The 22549-nt window shown below is 39.6% G+C and overlaps 6 non-coding genes across 6 annotated transcripts; all 6 read left to right on the forward strand.

The window, feature by feature from the left end:
• The first annotated feature begins 782 nt into the window (after window positions 1-782).
• trnaq-cug (transfer RNA glutamine (anticodon CUG)) lies at window positions 783-854 on the forward strand. The gene has a single exon. It is a non-coding gene; the product is annotated as a tRNA-Gln (tRNA).
• Window positions 855-4518: 3664 nt separating this feature from the next.
• Window positions 4519-4590, forward strand: trnaq-cug (transfer RNA glutamine (anticodon CUG)). The gene has a single exon. It is a non-coding gene; the product is annotated as a tRNA-Gln (tRNA).
• A 1546-nt stretch (window positions 4591-6136) lies between these two features.
• trnaq-cug (transfer RNA glutamine (anticodon CUG)) lies at window positions 6137-6208 on the forward strand. The gene has a single exon. It is a non-coding gene; the product is annotated as a tRNA-Gln (tRNA).
• Window positions 6209-7187: 979 nt separating this feature from the next.
• trnaq-cug (transfer RNA glutamine (anticodon CUG)) lies at window positions 7188-7259 on the forward strand. The gene has a single exon. It is a non-coding gene; the product is annotated as a tRNA-Gln (tRNA).
• A 10042-nt stretch (window positions 7260-17301) lies between these two features.
• On the forward strand, window positions 17302-17373 carry trnal-cag (transfer RNA leucine (anticodon CAG)). Its single transcript has one exon. It is a non-coding gene; the product is annotated as a tRNA-Leu (tRNA).
• A 1004-nt stretch (window positions 17374-18377) lies between these two features.
• Window positions 18378-18449, forward strand: trnaq-cug (transfer RNA glutamine (anticodon CUG)). The gene has a single exon. It is a non-coding gene; the product is annotated as a tRNA-Gln (tRNA).
• The last annotated feature ends 4100 nt before the right edge of the window (window positions 18450-22549 follow it).

The following is a 22549-nucleotide window of genomic DNA, read 5'->3' on the forward strand; positions in this document are numbered from 1 at the left end:
TTAAAATATGATAATTCGGAGTATGAGTGCAATTAAAATCCGTTAAACTCATATTCATTCACATGTGAAGCATGGAAATATAAAAATGGGATAAGGGTACAAAAACTACACAGCAGGAACAGATGGACATAACAAGAGGGAACAAGAGGGCTGCGCTGTGCATGAACCTCTAACATCTGTCTGAGCCAAAACTAGACTTGGAAATGGATGATCGAGTCCCACCCAACTAGCTAACATGTGGTTCCATGGTATAATGGTTAGCACTCTGGACTCTGAATCCAGCGATCCGAGTTCAAATCTCGATGGGACCTGCAACGTTTGAATATAATGTTGCCATAAACACTGAAGGCAATTGCGCTTATCCGATGTGTCCATGTTGTGCAGCTGGTATACAGAGAAACATCTCTAAGAAGCAACACCGTGGTAACAGCTGGGGTTGTTGCAATAAGGAAATATTCAGCTAATTTGTAATACGTGTCTTGGCACATCCCTATGATTTATGATCAAAAATAACGTATGTTACTAAGTAAATAGAAAAGTATCCTAAAATGTGTTAATTTGGAGTATGAGTGCAATTAAAATCCGTGAAACTCATATTCATTCACATGTGAAGCATGTACTTGTAAAAATAGGATAAGGGTACAAAAACTACACAGCAGGAACAGATGGACATAACAAGAGGGAAGAAGAGGGCTGTGCTGTGAATGAACCTCTCACATCTGTCTGAGCCACAACTAGACTTGGAAATGGATGATCGAGTCCCACCCAACTAGCCAACACATGGTTCCATGGTGTAATGGTTAGCACTTTGGACTCTGAATCCAGCGATCCGAGTTCAAATCTCGGTGGGACCTGCAAGTTTTGAATATAATGTTGCCATAAACACAAGGTAATTTCTGGTCATCGGAGGTGTTCATGTTGTCCACCTGGTATACAGAGAAACATCTCTGAAAAGCAACAGCATAGCAGCAGTTGGGGTTGTTGCAATAAGGAAATATTCAGCAAATTTGTAATACGTGTGTTTTGGCACATCCATATGATTTCTGATCAAAAATAACGTATGTGACTACCTAAATGGAAAAGTGTCCTAAAATATGTTAATTCGCAGTATGAGTGCAATTAAAATCCGTTAAACTCATATTCATTTACATGTGAAGCATGGGAATGTAAAAATGGGTTAAGGGTACAAAAACTACACAGGAGGGACAAATGGACAGAACAAGAGGGCTGTGCTTTTCTTGAACTTCTTGAACCTCTCACATCTGTCTGAGCTACAACTAGACTTGGAAATGGAAAATCGAGTCCCATCCAGCCGGCTAACACATGGTTCCATGGTATAATGGTTAGCACACTGGACTCTGAATCCAGAGATCTGAGTTCAAATCACTGTGGGACCTGCAAGTTTTGAATACAATGTTGCCGTAAACACTGAAGGCAATTCCGCTTATCCGATGTGTCCATGTTGTCCAGCTGGTATACAGAGAAACATCTCTAAGAAGCAACAGCGTGGTATTAGTTGGGGTTGTTGCAATAAGGAAATATTCAGCTAATTTGTAATACGTGTCTTGGCACATCCCTATGATATCTGATCAAAAATAACGTATCTTACTACCTAAATAGAAAAGTATCCTAAAATGTGTTAATTTGGAGTATGAGTGCAATTAAAATCCGTTAAACTCATATTCATTCACATGTGAAGCATGTACATGTAAAAATAGGATATGGGTACAAAAACTACACAAGAGGAACAGATGGACATAACAAGAGGGAACAAGAGGGCTGTGCTGTGCATGCACCTCTCACATCTGTCTGAGCCACAACTAGACTTGGAAATGTATGATCGAGTCCCACCCAACTAGCCAACACGTGGTTCCACGGTATAATGGTTAGCACTCTGAACTCTGAATCCAGCGTTCCGAGTTCAAAACTCGGTGGGCCCTGCAAATTTTGAATATAATGTTGCCATAAACACAAGGTAATTTCTGGTCATCGGAGGTGTTCATGTTGTCCACCTGGTATACAGAGAAACATCTCTGAAAAACAACAGCAAAGCAGCAGTGGTGGTTGTTGCAATAAGGAAATATTCAGCTAATTTGTAATGTGTGTTTTGGCACATCCATATGATTTCTGATCAAAAATAACGTATGTGACTACCTAAGTGGAAAAGTGTCCTAAAATATGTTAATTCGCAGTATGAGTGCAATTAAAATCCGTTAAACTCATATTCATTCACATGTGAAGCATGGGAATGTAAAAATGGGTTAAGGGTACAAAAACTACACAGGAGGGACAAATGGACAGAACAAGAGGGCTGTGCTTTTTTCTTGAACTTCTTGAACCTCTCAAATCTGTCTGAGCTACAACTAGACTTGGAAATGGATGATCGAGTCCCACCCAACTAGTCAACACATGGTGTAATGGTATAATGGTTAGCACTCTGGACTCAGAATCCAGCGATCCGAGTTCATAACTCGGTGGGACCTGCAAATTTTGAATATAATGTTGCCATAAACACAAGGTAATTTCCAATTATCGCAGGTGTCCAGTTGGTATACAGAGAAACATTTCTAAGAAGCAACAGCGTGGTATTAGTTGGGGTTGTTACAATAAGGAAATATTCAGCTAATTTGTAATACGTGTCTTGGCACATCCCTATGATTTCTGATCAAAAACAACGTATGTTACTGCCTGAAGAGAAGAGTATCTTAAAATATGATAATTCGGAGTATGAGTGCAGTTAAAATCCGTTAAACTCATATTCATTCACATGTGAAGCATGGAAATATAAAAATGGGATAAGGTTTCAAAAACTACACAGCAGGAACGGCTGGACATAACAAGAGGGAACAAGAGGGCTGCGCTGTGCATGAACCTCTCACATCTGTCTGAGCCACAACTAGACTTGGAAATGGATGATCGAGTCCCACCCAACTAGCCAACACATGGTTCCATGGTATAATGGTTGGCACTCTGGACTCCAACACCAGCGATCCGAGTTCAAATCTCGGTGGGACCTGCAAGTTTTGAATATAATGTTGCCATAAACACAAGGTAATTTCCAATTATCGCAGGTGTGCAGTTGGTATACAGAGAAACATTTCTAAGAAGCAACAGCGTGGTATTAGTTGGGGTTGTTACAATAAGGAAATATTCAGCAAATTTGTAATACGTGTGTTGGCACAACCCTATTATTTCTGTTCAAAAATAACGTATGTTACTGCCTGAAGAGAAGAGTATCTTAAAATATGATAATTCGGAGTATGAGTGCAATTAAAATCCGTTAAACTCATATTCATTCACATGTGAAGCATGTACATGTAAAAATAGGATAAGGGTACAAAAACTACACAGCAGGAACAGATGGACATAACAAGAGGGAAGAAGAGGGCTGTGCTGTGAATGAACCTCTCACATCTGTCTGAGCCACAACTAGACTTGGAAATGGATGATGGTTAGCACTTTGGACTCTGAATCCAGCGATCCGAGTTCAAATCTCGGTGGGACCTGCAAGTTTTGAATATAATGTTGCCATAAACACAAGGTAATTTCTGGTCATCGGAGGTGTTCATGTTGTCCACCTGGTATACAGAAAAACATCTCTGAAAAGCAACAGCATAGCAGCAGTTGGGGTTGTTGCAATAAGGAAATATTCAGCAAATTTGTAATGTGTGTTTTGGCACATCTGTATGATTTCTGATCAAAAATAACGTATGTGACTACCTAAATGGAAAAGTGTCCTAAAATATGTTAATTCGCAGTATGAGTGCAATTAAAATCCGTTAAACTCATATTCATTTACATGTGAAGCATGGGAATGTAAAAATGGGTTAAGGGTACAAAAACTACACAGGAGGGACAAATGGACAGAACAAGAGGGCTGTGCTTTTCTTGAACTTCTTGAACCTCTCACATCTGTCTGAGCTACAACTAGACTTGGAAATGGATAATCGAGTCCCATCCAGCCGGTTAACACTTGGTTCCATGGTGTGATGGTTAGCACTCTGGACTCTGAATCCAGAGATCTGAGTTCAAATCTCGATGGGACCTGCAAGGTTTGAATATAATGTTGCCATAAACACTGAAGGCAATTCCGCTTATCCGATGTGTCCATGTTGTCCAGCTGGTATACAGAGAAACATCTCTAAGAAGCAACAGCGTGGTATTAGTTGGGGTTGTTGCAATAAGGAAATATTCAGCTAATTTGTAATACGTGTGTTGGCACATCCCTATGATTTCTGATCAAAAACAACGTATGTTACTACCTAAAGAGAAAAGTATCCTAAAATATGTTAATTGGGAGTATGAGTGCAATTAAAATCCGTTAAACTCATATTCATTCACATGTGAAGCATGTACATGTAAAAATAGGATAAGGGTAGAAAAACTACACAGCAGGAACAGATGGACATAACAAGAGGGAAGAAGAGGGCTGTGCTGTGCATGAACCTCTCACATCTGTCTGAGCCACAACTAGACTTGGAAATGGATGATCGAGTCCCACCCACCAATCCAACACATGGTTCCATGGTGTAATGTTTAGCACTTTGGACTCTGAATCCAGCGATCCGAGTTCAAATCTCGGTGGGACCTGCAAGTTTTGAATATAATGGTGCCATAAACACAAGGTAATTTCTGGTCATCGGAGGTGTTCATGTTTTCCACCTGGTATACAGAGAAACATCTCTGAAAAGCAACAGCAGAGCAGTAGTTGGGGTTGTTGCAATAAGGAAATATTCAGCAAATTTGTAATGTGTGTTCTGGCACATCCATATGATTTCTGATCGAAAATAAGGTATGTGACTACCTAAATGGAAAAGTGTCCTAAAATATGTTAATTCGCAGTATGAGTGCAATTAAAATCCGTTAAACTCATATTCATTCACATGTGAAGCATGGGAATGGAAAAATGGGTTACGGGTACAAAAACTACACAAGAGGAACAGATGAACATAACAAGAGGGAACAAGAGGGCTGTGCTGTGCATGCACCTCTCACATCTGTCTGAGCCACAACTAGACTTGGAAATGGATGATCGAGTCCCACCCAACTAGCCAACACATGGTTCCATGGTATAATGGTTAGCACTCTGAACTCTGAATCCAACGTTCCGAGTTCAAAACTCGGTGGGACCTGCAAATTTTGAATATAATGTTGCCATAAACACAAGGTAATTTCCAATTATCGCAGGTGTCCAGTTGGTATACAGAGAAACATTTCTAAGAAGCAACAGCGTAGTATTAGTTGGGGTTGTTACAATAAGGAAATATTCAGCAAATTTGTAATACGTGTCTTGGCACAACCCTATGATTTATGATCAAAAATAACGTATCTTACTACCTAAATAGAAAAGTATCCTAAAATGTGTTAATTTGGAGTATGAGTGCAATTAAAATCCGTTAAACTCATATTCATTCACATGTGAAGCATGTACATGTAAAAATAGGATAAGGGTACAAAAACTACACAAGAGGAACAGATGGACATAACAAGAGGGAACAAGAGCGCTGTGCTGTGCATGCACCTCTCACATCTGTCTGAGCCACAACTAGACTTGGAAATGGATGCTCGAGTCCCACCCAACTAGCTAACATGTGGTTCCATGGTATAATGGTTAGCACTCTGGACTCTGAATCCAGCGATCCGAGTTTAAATCTCGATGGGACCTGCAAGTTTTGAATGTAATGTTGCCATAAACACTGAAAGCAATTGCGCTTATCCGATGTGTCCATGTTGTGCAGCTGGTATACAGAGAAACATCTCTAAGAAGCAACACCGTGGTAACAGCTGGGGTTGTTGCAATAAGGAAATATTCAGCTAATTTGTAATACGTGTCTTGGCACATCCTTATGATTTCTGATCAAAAATAACGTATGTTACTACCTAAATAGAAAAGTATCCTAAAATGTGTTAATTTGGAGTATGAGTGCAATTAAAATCCGTTAAACTCATATTCATTCACATGTGAAGCATGTACATGTAAAAATAGGATAAGGGTACAAAAACTACACAGCAGGAACAGATGGACATAACAAGAGGGAAGAAGAGGGCTGTGCTGTGCATGAACCTCTCACATCTGTCTGAGCCACAACTAGACTTGGAAATGGATGATCGAGTCCCACCCAGCAAGCCAACACATGGTTCCATGGTGTAATGGTTAGCACTTTGGACTCTGAATCCAGCGATCCGAGTTCAAATTTCGGTGGGACCTGCAAGTTTTGAATATAATGGTGCCATAAACACAAGGTAATTTCTGGTCATCGGAGGTGTTCATGTTGTCCACCTGGTATACAGAGAAACATCTCTGAAAAACAACAGCAGAGCAGTAGTTGGGGTTGTTGCAATAAGGAAATATTCAGCAAATTTGTAATGTGTGTTTTGGCACATCCATATGATTTCTGATCAAAAATAACGTATGTGACTACCTAAATGGAAAAGTGTCCTAAAATTTGTTAATTCGCAGTATGAGTGCAATTAAAATCCGTTAAACTCATATTCATTCACATGTGAAGCATGGGAATGTAAAAATGGGTTAAGGGTACAAAAACTACACAGGAGGGACAAATGGACAGAACAAGAGGGCTGTGCTTTTCTTGAACCTCTCACATCTCTCTGAGCTACAACTAGACTCTGAAATGGATAATCGAGTCCCACCCAACAAGCCAACACATGGTATAATGCTTAGCACTCTGAACCCAGCGATCCGAGTTCAAAACTCGGTGGGACCTGCAAGTTTTGAATATAATGTTGCCATAAACACAAGGTAATTTCCAATTATCGGAGGTGTCCAGTTGGTATACAGAGAAACATTTCTAAGAAGCAACAGCGTGGTATTAGTTGGAGTTGTTACAATAAGGAAATATTCAGCTCATTTGTAATACGTGTGTTGGCACAACCCTATTATTTCTGATCAAAAATAACGTATGTTACTGCCTAAAAGAGAAGAGTATCTTAAAATATGATAATTCGGAGTATGAGTGCAATTAAAATCCGTTAAACTCATATTCATTCACATGTGAAGCATGGAAATATAAAAATGGGATAAGGGTACAAAAACTACACAGCAGGAACAGATGGACATAACAAGAGGGAACAAGAGGGCTGCGCTGTGCATGAACCTCTCACATCTGTCTGAGCCACAACTAGACTTGGAAATGGATGATCGAGTCCCACCCAACTAGCAGATACGTGGTTCCATGGTGTAATGGTTAGCACTCTGGACTCTGAATCCAGCGATCCGAGTTAAAATCTCGGTGGGACCTGCAAGTTTTGAATATAATGTTGCCATAAACACAAGGTAATTTCCAATTATCGAAGGTGTCCATGTTGTCCAGTTGGTATACAGAGAAACATCTCTAAGAAGCAACAGCGTGGTATTAGTTGGGTTTGTTACAATAAGGACATATTCAGCAAATTTGTAATACGTGTGTGGAAACATACCTACGATTTCTGATCAAAAATAACGTATGTTACTGCCTAAAGAGAAGAGTATCTTAAAATATGATAATTCGGAGTATGAGTGCAATTAAATCCGTTAAACTCATATTCATTCACATGTGAAGCATGGAAATTGAAAAATAGGATAAGGGTACAAAAACTACACAGCAGGAACAGATGGATATAACAAGAGGGAACAAGAGGGCTGTGCTGTGCATGCACCTCTCACATCTGTCTGAGCCACAACTAGACTTGGAAATAGATGCTCGAGTCCCACCCAACTAGCCAACAAATGGTTCCATGATGTAATGGTTAGCACTCTAGACTCCAAGACCAGCGATCCGTGTTCAAATCTCGGTGGGACCTGCAAGTTTTGAATATAATGTTGCCATAAACACAAGGTAATTTCTGGTCATCGGAGGTGTTCATGTTGTCCACCTGGTATACAGAGAAACATCTCTAAAAAGCAACAGCATAGCAGCAGTTGGGGTTGTTGCAATAAGGAAATATTCAGCAAGTTTGTAATGTGTGTTTTGGCACATCCGTATGATTTCTGATTAAAAATAACGTATGTGACTACCTAAATGGAAACGTATCCTAAAATATGTTAATTCGCAGTATGAGTGCAATTAAAATCCTTTAAACTCATATTCATTCACATGTGAAGCATGGGAATGTAAAAATGGGTTAAGGGTACAAAAACTACACAGAAGGGACAAATGGACAGAACAAGAGGGCTGTGCTTTTCTTGAACCTCTCACATCTCTCTGAGCTACAACTAGACTCTGAAATGGATAATCGAGTCCCACCCAACTAGCCAACACATGGTATAATTCTGAACCCAGCGATCCGAGTTCAAAACTCGGTGGGACCTGCAAATTTTGAATATAATGTTGCCATAAACACAAGGTAATTTCCAATTATCGCAGGTGTCCAGTTGGTATACAGAGAAACATTTCTAAGAAGCAACAGCGTAGTATTAGTTGGGGTTGTTGCAATAAGGAAATATTCAGCAAATTTGTAATACGTGTGTTGGCACAACCCTATGATTTATGATGAAAAATAACGTATCTTACTACCTAAATAGAAAAGTATCCTAAAATGTGTTAATTTGGAGTATGAGTGCAATTAAAATCCGTTAAACTCATATTCATTCACATGTGAAGCATGTACATGTAAAAATAGGATAAGGGTACAAAAACTACACAAGAGGAACAGATGAACATAACAAGAGGGAACAAGAGCGCTGTGCTGTGCATGCACCTCTCACATCTGTCTGAGCCACAACTAGACTTGGAAATGGATGATCGAGTCCCACCCAACTAGCCAACACATGGTTCCATGGTATAATGGTTAGCACTCTGAACTCTGAATCCAGCGTTCCGAGTGCAAAACTCGGTGGGACCTGCAAATTTTGAATATAATGTTGCCATAAACACAAGGTAATTTCCAATTATCGCAGGTGTCCAGTTGGTATACAGAGAAACATTTCTAAGAAGCAACAGCGTAGTATTAGTTGGGGTTGTTACAATAAGGAAATATTCAGCAAATTTGTAATACGTGTGTTGGCACAACCCTATGATTTATGATCAAAAATAACGTATCTTACTACCTAAATAGAAAAGTATCCTAAAATGTGTTAATTTGGAGTATGAGTGCAATTAAAATCCTTTAAACTCATATTCATTCACATGTGAAGCATGGGAATGTAAAAATGGGTTAAGGGTACAAAAACTACACAGGAGGGACAAATGGACAGAACAAGAGGGCTGTGCTTTTCTTGAACCTCTCACATCTCTCTGAGCTACAACTAGACTCTGAAATGGATAATCGAGTCCCACCCAACTAGCCAACACATGGTATAATTCTGAACCCAGCGATCCGAGTTCAAAACTCGGTGGGACCTGCAAGTTTTGAATATCATGTTGCCATAAACACAAGGTAATTTCCAATTATCGGAGGTGTCCAGTTGGTATACAGAGAAACATTTCTAAGAAGCAACAGCGTTGTATTAGTTGGAGTTGTTACAATAAGGAAATATTCAGCTCATTTGTAATACGTGTGTTGGCACACCCCTATTATTTCTGATCAAAAATAACGTATGTTACTGCCTAAAAGAGAAGAGTATCTTAAAATATGATAATTCGGAGTATGAGTGCAATTAAAATCCGTTAAACTCATATTCATTCACATGTGAAGCATGGAAATACAAAAATGGGATAAGGGTACAAAAACTACACAGCAGGAACAGATGGACATAACAAGAGGGAACAAGAGGGCTGCGCTGTGCATGAACCTCTCACATCTGTCTGAGCCACAACTAGACTTGGAAATGGATGATCGAGTCCCACCCAACTAGCTAACATGTGGTTCCATGGTATAATGGTTAGCACTCTGGACTCTGAATCCAGCGATCCGAGTTCAAATCTCAGTGGGACCTGCAAGTTTTGAATATAATGTTGCCATAAACACAAGGTAATTTCCAATTATCGGAGGTGTCCATGTTGTCCAGCTGGTATACAGAGAAACATCTCTAAGAAGCAAATGCGTGGTATTAGTTGGGTTTGTTACAATAAGGACATATTCAGCAAATTTGTAATACGTGTGTTGAAACAACCCTACGATTTCTGATCAAAAATAACGTATGTTACTGCCTAAAGAGAAGAGTATCTTAAAATATGATAATTCGGTGTGTGAGTGCAATTAAATCCGTTAAACTCATATTCATTCACATGTGAAGCATGGAAATGTAAAAATAGGATAAGGGTACAAAAACTACACAGCAGGAACAGATGGACATAACAAGAGGGAACAAGAGGGCTGTGCTGTGCATGCACCTCTGACATCTGTCTGAGCCACAACTAGACTTGGAAATGGATGCTCGAGTCCCACCCAACTAGCCAACAAATGGTTCCATGATGTAATGGTTAGTACTCTAGACTCCAAGACCAGCGATCCGTGTTCAAATCTCGGTGGGACCTGCAAGTTTTGAATATAATGTTGCCATAAACACAAGGTAATTTCTGGTCATCGGAGGTGTTCATGTTGTCCACCTGGTATACAGAGAAACATCTCTAAAAAGCAACAGCATAGCAGCAGTTGGGGTTGTTGCAATAAGGAAATATTCAGCAAATTTGTAATGTGTGTTTTGGCACATCCGTATGATTTCTGATTAAAAATAACGTATGTGACTACCTAAATGGAAACGTATCCTAAAATATGTTAATTCGCAGTATGAGTGCAATTAAAATCCTTTAAACTCATATTCATTCACATGTGAAGCATGGGAATGTAAAAATAGGATAAGGGTACAAAAACTACACAGGAGGGACAAATGGACAGAACAAGAGGGCTGTGCTTTTCTTGAACCTCTCACATCTCTCTGAGCTACAACTAGACTTGGAAATGGATAATCGAGTCCCACCCAGCCGGCTAACAAATGGTTTCATGGTGTAATGGTTAGCACTCTGGACTCTGAATCCAGAGATCTGAGTTCAAATCACTGTGGGACCTGCAAGTTTGGAATATAATGTTGCCATTAACACAAGGTAATTTCCAATTATCGGAGGTGTCCATGTTGTCCAGTTGGTATACAGAGAAACATCTCTAAGAAGCAACAGCGTGGTATTAGTTGGGTTTGTTACAATAAGGACATATTCAGCAAATTTGTAATACGTGTGTTGAAACAACCCTACGATTTCTGATCAAAAATAACGTATGTTACTGCCTAAAGAGAAGAGTATCTTAAAATATGATAATTCGGTGTGTGAGTGCAATTAAATCCGTTAAACTCATATTCATTCACATGTGAAGCATGGAAATGTAAAAATAGGATAAGGGTACAAAAACTACACAGCAGGAACAGATGGACATAACAAGAGGGAACAAGACGGCTGTGCTGTGCATGCACCTCTGACATCTGTCTGAGCCACAACTAGACTTGGAAATGGATGCTCGAGTCCCACCCAACTAGCCAACAAATGGTTCCATGATGTAATGGTTAGTACTCTAGACTACAAGACCAGCGATCCGTGTTCAAATCTCGGTGGGACCTGCAAGTTTTGAATATAATGTTGCCATAAACACAAGGTAATTTCTGGTCATCGGAGGTGTTCATGTTGTCCACCTGGTATACAGAGAAACATCTCTAAAAAGCAACAGCATAGCAGCAGTTGGGGTTGTTGCAATAAGGAAATATTCAGCAAATTTGTAATGTGTGTTTTGGCACATCCGTATGATTTCTGATTAAAAATAACGTATGTGACTACCTAAATGGAAACGTATCCTAAAATATGTTAATTCGCAGTATGAGTGCAATTAAAATCCTTTAAACTCATATTCATTCACATGTGAAGCATGGGAATGTAAAAATAGGATAAGGGTACAAAAACTACACAGGAGGGACAAATGGACAGAACAAGAGGGCTGTGCTTTTCTTGAACCTCTCACATCTCTCTGAGCTACAACTAGACTTGGAAATGGATAATCGAGTCCCACCCAGCCGGCTAACAAATGGTTTCATGGTGTAATGGTTAGCACTCTGGACTCTGAATCCAGAGATCTGAGTTCAAATCACTGTGGGACCTGCAAGTTTGGAATATAATGTTGCCATTAACACAAGGTAATTTCCAATTATCGGAGGTGTCCATGTTGTCCAGTTGGTATACAGAGAAACATCTCTAAGAAGCAACAGCGTGGTATTAGTTGGGTTTGTTACAATAAGGACATATTCAGCAAATTTGTAATACGTGTGTTGAAACAACCCTATGATTTCTGATCAAAAATAACGTATGTTACTGCCTAAAGAGAAGAGTTTCTTAAAATATGATAATTCGGTGTATGAGTGCAATTAAATCCGTTAAACTCATATTCATTCACATGTGAAGCATGGAAATGTAAAAATAGGATAAGGGTACAAAAACTACACAGCAGGAACAGATGGACGGAACAAGAGGGCTGTGCTGTGCATGCACCTCTCAAATCTCTCTGAGCCACAACTAGACTTGGAAATGGATGCTCGAGTCCCACCCAACAAGCCAACAAATGGTTCCATGATGTAATGGTTAGGACTCTGGACTCCGAGACCAGCGATCCGAGTTCAAATCTCGGTGGGACCTGCAAGCTTTGAATATAATGTTGCCATATAAATAAGGCAATTTCCGGTTATCGGAGGATTCCATGTTGTTCAGCTGGTATACAGAGAAACATCTCTAAGAAGCAACAGCGTGGGAACAGTTGGGGTTGTTGCAATAAGGAAATATTCAGCTAAATTGTAATACGTGTCTTGGCACATCCCTATGATTTCTGATCAAAAATAATGTATGTTACTACCTAAATAGAAAAGTATCCTAAAATATGTTAATTCGGAGCATGAGTGCAATTAAAATCCGTTAAACTCATATTCATTCACATGTGAAGCATGTACATGTAAAAATAGGATAAGGGTACAAAAACTACACAGCAGGAACAGAAGGACATAAGAAGAGGGAACAAGAGGGCTGTGCTGTGCATGAACCTCTCACATCTCTCTGAGCCACAACTAGACTTGGAAATGGATGATCGAGTTCCACCCAACTAGTCAAGACATGGTTTCATGGTAAAATGGTTAGCACTTTGGACTCTGAATCCAGCGATCCGAGTTCAGATCTCGGTGGAACCTGCAAGTTTTGAATATAATGTTGCCATAAACACAAGGTAATTTCCAATTATCGGAGGTGTCCATGTTGTCCAGTTGGTATACAGAGAAACATCTCTAAGAAGCAACAGCGTGGTATTAGTTGGGTTTGTTACAATAAGGACATATTCAGCAAATTTGTAATACGTGTGTTGAAACAACCCTATGATTTCTGATCAAAAATAACGTATGTTACTGCCTAAAGAGAAGAGTTTCTTAAAATATGATAATTCGGTGTATGAGTGCAATTAAATCCGTTAAACTCATATTCATTCACATGTGAAGCATGGAAATGTAAAAATAGGATAAGGGTACAAAAACTACACAGCAGGAACAGATGGACATAACAAGAGGGAACAAGAGGGCTGTGCTGTGCATGCACCTCTCACATCTGTCTGAGCCACAACTAGACTTGGAAATGGATGATCGAGTCCCACCCAACTAGCCAACACATGGTTCCATGGTATAATGGTTAGCACTCTGAACTCTGAATCCAACGTTCCGAGTTCAAAACTCGGTGGCACCTGCAAGTTTTGAATATAATGTTGCCATAAACACAAGGTAATTTCCAATTATCGCAGGTGTCCAGTTGGTATACAGAGAAACATTTCTAAGAAGCAACAGCGTAGTATTAGTTGGGGTTGTTGCAATAAGGAAATATTCAGCAAATTTGTAATACGTGTGTTGGCACAACCCTATGATTTATGATCAAAAATAACGTATCTTACTACCTAAATAGAAAAGTATCCTAAAATGTGTTAATTTGGAGTATGAGTGCAATTAAAATCCGTTAAACTCATATTCATTCACATGTGAAGCATGTACATGTAAAAATAGGATAAGGGTACAAAAACTACACAGCAGGAACAGATGGACATAACAAGAGGGAACAAGAGCGCTGTGCTGTGCATGCACCTCTCACATCTGTCTGAGCCACAACTAAACTTGGAAATGGATGATCGAGTCCCACCCAACTAGCCAACACATGGTTCCATGGTATAATGGTTAGCACTCTGAACTCTGAATCCAGCGTTCCGAGTGCAAAACTCGGTGGGACCTGCAAATTTTGAATATAATGTTGCCATAAACACAAGGTAATTTCTGGTCATCGGAGGTGTTCATGTTGTCCACCTGGTATACAGAGAAACATCTCTGAAAAACAACAGCATAGCAGCAGTGGTGGTTGTTGCAATAAGGAAATATTCAGCTAATTTGTAATGTGTGTTTTGGCACATCCATATGATTTCTGATCAAAAATAACGTATGTGACTACCTAAGTGGAAAAGTGTCCTAAAATATGTTAATTCGCAGTATGAGTGCAATTAAAATCCGTTAAACTCATATTCATTCACATGTGAAGCTTGGGAATGTAAAAATTGGTTAAGGGTACAAAAACTACACAGGAGGGACAAATGGACAGAACAAGAGGGCTGTGCTTTTCTTGAACTTCTTGAACCTCTCAAATCTGTCTGAGCTACAACTAGACTTGGAAATGGATGATCGAGTCCCACCCAACTAGCCAACACATGGTTCCATGGTATAATGGTTAGCACTCTGGACTCAGAATCCAGCGTTCCGAGGTCAAAACTCGGTGGGACCTGCAAATTTTGAATATAATGTTGCCATAAACACAAGGTAATTTCCAATTATCGCAGGTGTCCAGTTGGTATACAGAGAAACATTTCTAAGAAGCAACAGCGTGGTATTAGTTGGGTTTGTTACAATAAGGACATATTCAGCAAATTTGTAATACGTGTCTTGGCACATCCCTATGATTTCTGATCAAAAATAATGTATGTTACTACCTAAATAGAAAAGTATCCTAAAATATGTTTATTCGGAGCATGAGTGCAATTAAAATCCGTTAAACTCATATTCATTCACATGTGAAGCATGAAAATATAAAAATGGGATAAGGGTACAAAAACTACACAGGAGGAACAGATGGACATAACAAGAGGGAACAAGAGGGCTGTGCTGTGCATGAACCTCTCACATCTCTCTGAGCCACAACTAGACTTGGAAATGGATGATCGAGTCCCACCCAACTTGCCAACACATGGTATAATGGTTAGCACTCTGAACCCAGCGATCCGAGATCAAAACTCGGTGGGACCTGCAAGTTTTGAATATAATGTTGCCATAAACACAAGGTAATTTCCAATTATCGGAGGTGTCCATGTTGTCCAGTTGGTATACAGAGAAACATCTCTAAGAAGCAACAGCGTGGTATTAGTTGGGTTTGTTACAATAAGGACATATTCAGCAAATTTGTAATACGTGTGTTGAAACAACCCTATGATTTCTGATCAAAAATAACGTATGTTACTGCCTAAAGAGAAGAGTTTCTTAAAATATGATAATTCGGTGTATGAGTGCAATAAAATCCGTTAAACTCATATTCATTCACATGTGAAGCATGGAAATGTAAAAATAGGATAAGGGTACAAAAACTACACAGCAGGAACAGATGGACATAACAAGAGGGAACAAGAGGGCTGTGCTGTGCATGCACCTCTCATATCTGTCTGAGCCACAACTAGACTTGGAAATGGATGATCGAGTCCCACCCAACTAGCCAACACATGGTTCCATGGTATAATGGTTAGCACTCTGAACTCTGAATCCAACGTTCCGATTTCAAAACTCGGTGGGACCTGCAAATTTTGAATATAATGTTGCCATAAACACAGGGTAATTTCCAATTATCGCAGGTGTCCAGTTGGTATACAGAGAAACATTTCTAAGAAGCAACAGCGTAGTATTAGTTGGGGTTGTTACAATAAGGAAATATTCAGCAAATTTGTAATACGTGTGTTGGCACAACCCTATGATTTATGATCAAAAATAACGTATCTTACTACCTAAATAGAAAAGTATCCTAAAATTTGTTAATTTGGAGTATGAGTGCAATTAAAATCCGTTAAACTCATATTCATTCACATGTGAAGCATGTACATGTAAAAATAGGATAAGGGTACAAAAACTACACAAGAGGAACAGATGGACATAACAAGAGGGAACAAGAGCGCTGTGCTGTGCATGCACCTCTCACATCTGTCTGAGCCACAACTAGACTTGGAAATGGATGATCGAGTCCCACCCAACTAGCCAACACATGGTTCCATGGTATAATGGTAGCACTCTGAACTCTGAATCCAGCGTTCCGAGTGCAAAACTCGGTGGGACCTGCAAATTTTGAATATAATGTTGCCATAAACACAAGGTAATTTCCAATTATCGCAGGTGTCCAGTTGGTATACAGAGAAACATTTCTAAGAAGCAACAGCGTAGTATTAGTTGGGGTTGTTACAATAAGGAAATATTCAGCAAATTTGTAATACGTGTGTTGGCACAACCCTATGATTTATGATCAAAAATAACGTATCTTACTACCTAAATAGAAAAGTATCCTAAAATGTGTTAATTTGGAGTATGAGTGCAATTAAAATCCGTTAAACTCATATTCATTCACATGTGAAGCATGTACATGTAAAAATAGGATAAGGGTACAAAAACTACACAGCAGGAACAGATGGACATAACAAGAGGGAACAAGAGGGCTGTGCTGTGCATGAACCTCTCACATCTGTCTGAGCCACAACTAGACTTGGAAATGGATCATCGAGTCCCACCCAGCAAGCCAACACATGGTTCCATGGTATAATGGTTAGCACTCTGAACTCTGAATCCAGCGTTCCGAGTTCAAAACTCGGTGGGACCTGCAAGTTTTGAATATAATGTTGCCATAAACACAAGGTAATTTCTGGTCATCGGAGGTGTTCATGTTGTCCACCTGGTATACAGAGAAACATCTCTGAAAAACAACAGCATAGCAGCAGTGGTGGTTGTTGCAATAAGGAAATATTCAGCTAATTTGTAATGTGTGTTTTGGCACATCCATATGATTTCTGATCAAAAATAACGTATGTGGCTACCTAAGTGGAAAAGTGTCCTAAAATATGTTAATTCGCAGTATGAGTGCAATTAAAATCCGTTAAACTCATATTCATTCACATGTGAAGCATGGGAATGTAAAAATTGGTTAAGGGTACAAAAACTACACAGGAGGGACAAATGGACAGAACAAGAGGGCTGCGCTTTTCTTGAACTTCTTGAACTTCTCAAATCTGTCTGAGCTACAACTAGACTTGGAAATGGATGATCGAGTCCCACCCAACTAGCCAACACATGGTTCCATGGTATAATGGTTAGCACTCTGGACTCAGACTCCAGCGTTCCGAGTTCAAAACTCGGTGGGACCTGCAAATTTTGAATATAATGTTGCCATAAACACAAGGTAATTTCCAATTATCGCAGGTGTCCAGTTGGTATACAGAGAAACATTTCTAAGAAGCAACAGCGTGGTTTTAGTTGGGGTTGTTACAATAAGGAAATATTCAGCAAATTTCTAATACGTGTGTTGGCAAAACCCTATTATTTCTGATCAAAAGTAACGTATGTTACTGCCTGAAGAGAAGAGTATCTTAAAATATGATAATTCGGAGTATGAGTGCAATTAAAATCCGTTACACTCATATTCATTCACATGTGAAGCATGGAAATATAAAAATGGGATAAGGGTACAAAAACTACACAGCAGGAACAGATGGACATAACAAGAGGAAACAAGAGGGCTGCGCTGCGCATGAACCTCTCACATCTGTCCGAGCCACAACTAGACTTGGAAATGGATGCTCGAGTCCCACCCAACTAGTTAACATGTGGTTCCATGGTATAATGGTTAGCACTCTGGACTCTGAATCCAGCGATCCGAGTTCAAATCTCGATGGGACCTGCAAGTTTTGAATATAATGTTGCCATAAACACTGAAAGCAATTGCGCTTATCCGATGTGTCCATGTTGTGCAGCTGGTATACAGAGAAACATCTCTAAGAAGCAACACCGTGGTAATAGCTGGGGTTGTTGCAATAAGGAAATATTCAGCTAATTTGTAATACGTGTCTTGGCACATCCTTATGATTTCTGATCAAAAATAACGTATGTTACTACCTAAATAGAAAAGTATCCTAAAATGTGTTAATTTGGAGTATGAGTGCAATTAAAATCCGTTAAACTCATATTCATTCACATGTGAAGCATGTACATGTAAAAATAGGATAAGGGTACAAAAACTACACAGCAGGAACAGATGGACATAACAAGAGGGAACAAGAGGGCTGTGCTGTGCATGAACCTCTCACATCTGTCTGAGCCACAACTAGACTTGGAAATGGATGATCGAGTCCCACCCAGCAAGCCAACACATGGTTCCATGGTGTAATGGTTAGCACTTTGGACTCTGAATCCAGCGATCCGAGTTCAAATCTCGGTGGGACCTGCAAGTTTTGAATATAATGGTGCCATAAACACATGGTAATTTCTGGTCATCGGAGGTGTTCATGTTGTCCACCTGGTATACAGAGAAACATCTCTGAAAAGCAACAGCAGAGCAGTAGTTGGGGTTGTTGCAATAAGGAAATATTCAGCAAATTTGTAATGTGTGTTTTGGCACATCCATATGATTTCTGATCAAAAATAACGTATGTGACTACCTAAATGGAAAAGTGTCCTAAAATATGTTAATTCGCAGTATGAGTGCAATTAAAATCCGTTAAACTCATATTCATTCACATGTGAAGCATGGGAATGTAAAAATGGGTTTAGGGTACAAAAACTACACAGGAGGGACAAATGGACAGAACAAGAGGGCTGTGCTTTTCTTGAACCGCTCACATCTCTCTGAGCTACAACTAGACTCTGAAATGGATAATCGAGTCCCACCCAACTAGCCAACACATGGTATAATGCTTAGCACTCTGAACCCAGCGATCCGAGTTCAAAACTCGGTGGGACCTGCAAGTTTTGAATATAATGTTGCCATAAACACAAGGCAATTTCCAATTATCGGAGGTGTCCAGTTGGTATACAGAGAAACATTTCTAAGAAGCAACAGCGTGGTGTTAGTTGGAGTTGTTACAATAAGGAAATATTCAGCTCATTTGTAATACGTGTCTTGGCACAACCCTAGTATTTCTGATCAAAAATAACGTATGTTACTGCCTAAAAGAGAAGAGTATCTTAAAATATGATAATTCGGAGTATGAGTGCAATTAAAATCCGTTAAACTCATATTCATTCACATGTGAAGCATGGAAATATAAAAATGGGATAAGGGTACAAAAGCTACACAGCAGGAACAGATGGACATAACAAGAGGGAACAAGAGGGCTGCGCTGTGCATGAACCTCTCACATCTGTCTGAGCCACAACTAGACTTGGAAATGGATAATCGAGTCCCACCCAGCCGGCTAACAAATGGTTTCATGGTGTAATGGTTAGCACTCTGGACTCTGAATCCAGAGATCTGAGTTCAAATCACTGTGGGACCTGCAAGTTTGGAATATAATGTTGCCATAAACACAAGGTAATTTCCAATTATCGGAGGTGTCAATGTTGTCCAGTTGGTATACAGAGAAACAACTCTAAGAAGCAACAGCGTGGTATTAGTTGGGTTTGTTACAATAAGGACATATTCAGCAAATTTGTAATACGAGTGTTGAAATAACCCTATGATTTCTGATCAAAAATAACGTATGTTACTGCCTAAAGAGAAGAGTTTCTTAAAATATGATAATTCGGTGTATGAGTGCAATTAAATCCGTTAAACTCATATTCATTCACATGTGAAGCATGGAAATGTAAAAATAGGATAAGGGTACAAAAACTACACAGCAGGAAGAGATGGACGGAACAAGAGGGCTGTGCTGTGCATGCACCTCTCACATCTCTCTGAGCCACAACTAGACTTGGAAATGGATGCTCGAGTCCCACCCAACTAGCCAACAAATGGTTCCATGATGTAATGGTTAGCACTCTGGACTCCGAGACCAGCGATCCGAGTTCAAATCTCGGTGGGACCTGCAAGCTTTGAATATAATGTTGCCATATAAACAAGGCAATTTCCGGTTATCGGAGGATTCCATGTTGTTCAGCTGGTATACAGAGAAACATCTCTAAGAAGCAACAGCGTGGGAACAGTTGGGGTTGTTGCAATAAGGAAATATTCAGGTAAATTGTAATACGTGTCTTGGCACATCCCTATGATTTCTGATCAAAAATAATGTATGTTACTACCTAAATAGAAAAGTATCCTAAAATATGTTAATTCGGAGCATGAGTGCAATTAAAATCCGTTAAACTCATATTCATTCACATGTGAAGCATGTACATGTAAAAATAGGATAAGGGTACAAAAACTACACAGCAGGAACAGATGGACATAAGAAGAGGGAACAAGAGGGCTGTGCTGTGCATGAACCTCTCACATCTCTCTGAGCCACAACTAGACTTGGAAATGGATGATCGAGTTCCACCCAACTAGTCAAGACATGGTTTCATGGTAAAATGGTTAGCACTTTGGACTCTGAATCCAGCGATCCGAGTTCAGATCTCGGTGGAACCTGCAAGTTTTGAATATAATGTTGCCATAAACACAAGGTAATTTCTGGACATCGGAGGTGTTCATGTTGTCCACCTGTTATACAGAGAAACACCTCTAAAAAGCAACAGCATAGCAGCAGTTGGGGTTGTTGCAATAAGGAAATATTCAGCAAATTTGTAATGTGTGTTTTGGCACATCCGTATGATTTCTGATCAAAAATAACGTATGTGACTACCTAAATAGAAAAGTATCCTAAAATATGTTAATTCGCAGTATGAGTGCAATTAAAATCCGTTAAACTCATATTCATTCACATGTGAAGCATGGGAATGTAAAAATGGGTTAAGGGTACAAAAACTACACAAGAGGGACAAATGGACAGAACAAGAGGGCTGTGCTTTTCTTGAACCTCTCACATCTCTCTGAGCTACAATTGGCCTTGGAAATGGATAATCGAGTCCCACCCAGCCGGCTAACAAATGGTTTCATGGTGTAATGGTTAGCACTCTGGACTCTGTATCCAGAGATCTGAGTTCAAATCACTGTGGGACCTGCAAGTTTGGAATATAATGTTGCCATAAACTCTGAAGGCAATTTCGCTTGTCCGATGTGTCCATGTTGTGCAGCTGGTATACAGAGAAACATCTCTGAGAAGCAACAGCGTGGGAACAGTTGGGGTTGTTACAATAAGGAAATATTCAGCTAATTTGTAATACGTGTCTTGGCACATCCCTATGATTTCTGATCAAAAATAATGTATGTTACTACCTAAATAGAAAAGTATCCTAAAATATGTTAATTCGGAGCATGAGTGCAATTAAAATCCGTTAAACTCATATTCATTCACATGTGAAGCATGAAAATATAAAAATGGGATAAGGGTACAAAAACTACACAGGAGGAACAGATGGACATAACAAGAGGGAACAAGAGGGCTGTGCTGTGCATGAACCTCTCACATCTCTCTGAGCCACAACTAGACTTGGAAATGGATGATCGAGTCCCACCCAACTAGCCAACACATGGTATAATGGTTAGCACTCTGAACCCAGCGATCCGAGATCAAAACTCGGTGGGACCTGCAAGTTTTGAATATAATGTTGCCATAAACACAAGGTAATTTCCAATTATCGGAGGTGTCCATGTTGTCCAGTTGGTATACAGAGAAACATCTCTAAGAAGCAACAGCGTGGTATTAGTTGGGTTTGTTACAATAAGGACATATTCAGCAAATTTGTAATACGTGTGTTGAAACAACCCTATGATTTCTGATCAAAAATAACGTATGTTACTGCCTAAAGAGAAGAGTTTCTTAAAATATGATAATTCGGTGTATGAGTGCAATTAAATCCGTTAAACTCATATTCATTCACATGTGAAGCATGGAAATGTAAAAATAGGATAAGGGTACAAAAACTACACAGCAGGAACAGAACAAGAGGGCTGTGCTGTGCATGCACCTCTCACATCTCTCTGAGCCACAACTAGACTTGGAAATGGATGCTCGAGTCCCACCCAACTAGCCAACAAATGGTTCCATGATGTAATGGTTAGCACTCTGGACTCCGAGACCAGCGATCCGAGTTCAAATCTCGGTGGGACCTGCAAGCTTTGAATATAATGTTGCCATATAAACAAGGCAATTTCCGGTTATCGTAGGATTCCATGTTGTGCAGCTGGTATACAGAGAAACATCTCTAAGAAGCAACAGCGTGGGAACAGTTGGGGTTGTTGCAATAAGGAAATATTCAGCTAAATTGTAATACGTGTCTTGGCACATCCCTATGATTTCTGATCAAAAATAATGTATGTTACTACCTAAATAGAAAAGTATCCTAAAATATGTTAATTCGGAGCATGAGTGCAATTAAAATCCGTTAAACTCATATTCATTCACATGTGAAGCATGTACATGTAAAAATAGGATAAGGGTACAAAAACTACACAGCAGGAACAGATGGACATAAGAAGAGGGAACAAGAGGGCTGTGCTGTGCA

This window comes from Lampris incognitus, chromosome 1 (genome assembly GCF_029633865.1).
Source record: "Lampris incognitus isolate fLamInc1 chromosome 1, fLamInc1.hap2, whole genome shotgun sequence".
Taxonomy (NCBI): domain Eukaryota; kingdom Metazoa; phylum Chordata; class Actinopteri; order Lampriformes; family Lampridae; genus Lampris; species Lampris incognitus.